Raw genomic sequence first — 2,701 nt, 5'->3', positions numbered from 1 at the left:
TGCCAGTGCCTGGATAGAACAGGAGAGATCTACAATACAGTCCTGAAAAGGCAATAAAAATCATTGTAGCATGTTGCTGCCTATACAACATGGCACAGAAGCATGGGATGTTAAATTATTTAATTCCACCACCACAGCTTCCATGTAAAATTATTGAGCCTGATGTCATTAATTATCCCCAACCACTCAATGCCCATTTGGAGAGAACTGCAACTATTCGAGATTTCTTTTCAGGTACTTTTGTAGTATTGTAATGAGACCTTTTAGTTATTTATTATTATGTTGTTTAATAATACACATTTGTTTTCTTTTAATGTTTTACAGATTGAAGATGGTCAGTTACAGATTCTCAAAAATGGAATACAACTTCCCTCCCTCTCACACCCTCTCTCCTCATCCCCATATTTACCACTACTTCCCTAAATAAATGTGTACTTTGATCAAATATAGTCCTGATGAATGTTTCTTTATTTCCAGCTATGTACTAATCAATGCATTCATCTTTAAAGGGACTTAAAAATATCTCTTCTCTTATGATTTATGTATAACATAAAATTATCTAAAATCTCATTTTAATTCTATTCCAAATATTACTTTCTTCTCTTGGTATCATTTGTTTAAAGATCAGCAATGCACTCCTGGTTACTAAAAATGAGCACATGGGTGAGCCAATGACAACCATAATATATATGTTGCCAACAATAAACAGCTCCAAACTAGGTTCTATGCTGCTCCTGATCTTACCTATATAAAATTATCATCAAAGGATACTAACGCCTAGATTTAGAGTTTTGCGGCCAAAGGGGTGCGTTAGCTACGCATGCTTTTTTCTGGCCGCACTTTTTAAATACCGCTGGTATTTAGAGTTCACAGAAGGGCTGCGTTAGGCTCCAAAAAAGGAGCGTATAGCATATTTACCGCAACTTCAACTCTCGATACCAGCGGTGCTTACGGACGCGGCCAGCTTCAAAAACCGGCTCATGCACGATTCCCCCATAGGAAACAATGGGGCAGTTTGAGCTGAAAAAAAACCTAACACCTGCAAAAAAGCAGCGTTCAGCTCCTAACGCAGCCCCATTGTTTCCTATGGGGAAACACTTCCTAAGTCTGCACCTAACACCCTAACATGTACCCCGAGTCTAAACATCCCTAACCTTACACTTATTAACCTCTAATCTGCCGACCCCGCTATCGCTGACCCCTGCATATTATTATTAACCCCTAATCTGCCGCTCCGTATATCGCCGCAACCTACATTATCCCTATGTACCCCTAATCTGCTGCCCCTAACACCGCCGACCCCTATATTATATTTATTAACCCCTAATCTGCCCCCCACAACGTCACCGCCAGCTACCTACAATAATTAACCCCTAATCTGCCGACCGCATCTCACCGCTACTATAATAAAGCTATTAACCCCTAATCCGCCTCAATCCCGCCTCAATAACCCTATAAGAAATCGTATTAACCCCTAATCTGCCCTCCCTAACATCGCCGACACCTAATTTAAATTATTAACCCCTAATCTGCCGACCGGAGCTCGCCGCTACTATAATAAATGTATTAACCCCTAAAGTTAAGTATAAACCTAACACTAACACCCCCCTAAATTAAATATAATTTAAATCTAACGAAATAAAATAATTCTTATTAAATAAATGATTCCTATTTAAAGCTAAATACTTACCTGTAAAATAAACCCTAATATAGCTACAATATAAATTATAATTATATTGTAGCTATTTTAGGATTAATATTTATTTTACAGGCAACTTTGTAATTATATTAACCAGGTACAATAGCTATTAAATAGTTAATAACTATTTAATAGTTACCTAGTTAAAATAATTACAAAATTACCTGTAAAATAAATCCTAACCTAAGTTACAATTATCCCATTGAAAAGATAGAATACACAAATGGGATCTGGGGTATGGAAAAGTCGCGGCTGGAAAGTGAGCGTTAGACCCTTTCCTGACTGACTCCAAATACCAGCGGGCGGTAAAAACCAGCGTTAGGAGCCTCTAACGCTGGTTTTCACGGCTACCGCCCAACTCTAAATCTAGGCCTTAGAAAATTAAGCAATATAAATAATATAATTATATTAGATTTGCTTGTAAATATACATGTTCTAGCAAAATAATGGAATCAAATATTTGTGTTATGTCACTTTAAATTAAAGGAATAGTGTTTTCACAATTAAACATTCAGGAAAAAAAAGCATTCAATTCCAATCAACTTACATATGTACTCATAATCAATTTAATTTCGTTATCTTTCTTATTTTAATTATGTATTTAAGTTTAGGAGGTGTTCCATTTAATGTTCAGCACCTGTGTTGCACTTGCTGATTGTTGGCTACATTTAGACAACAATCATCAAGGACTCCCCATGTGCAGAATCAAAATAGGTAGATTCCTAAGCTTACATTCCTGCTTTACAAAATCACAGATGATAATGAAGTTAAATAGATAATAGGAGTACATATTTAAGTATATAAATACTGCATGCTCTGATTCATGAGTTTAATTTTGAATAGATTATCACTTTAAGAAATATGTAAAATCATCATTTTAAAGAGACAAATATAGATATAATATAATGCTTACAATAGACATAGATTATCAATACATACAATTCCCTGAGATTGCACACTTGAATGGCATGGTTACCTGATAGAAATTAATATAGAAAAATA

At 35.5% G+C, this 2,701-nt stretch overlaps 1 long non-coding RNA gene across 1 annotated transcript; it reads left to right on the top strand.

Moving 5' to 3' along the window:
- Window positions 1–107: 107 nt before the first annotated feature.
- LOC128659364 (uncharacterized) lies at window positions 108–447 on the top strand. Its single transcript, XR_008402348.1, has 2 exons — window positions 108–234; window positions 325–447. It is a non-coding gene; the product is annotated as an uncharacterized LOC128659364 (long non-coding RNA).
- The last annotated feature ends 2,254 nt before the right edge of the window (window positions 448–2,701 follow it).

The sequence above is a fragment of the Bombina bombina genome, chromosome 5 (assembly GCF_027579735.1).
Source record: "Bombina bombina isolate aBomBom1 chromosome 5, aBomBom1.pri, whole genome shotgun sequence".
NCBI lineage: Eukaryota > Metazoa > Chordata > Amphibia > Anura > Bombinatoridae > Bombina > Bombina bombina.
Note: the sequence above shows the minus strand (reverse complement) of the source record. Positions and strands in the feature narration are given on the sequence as shown.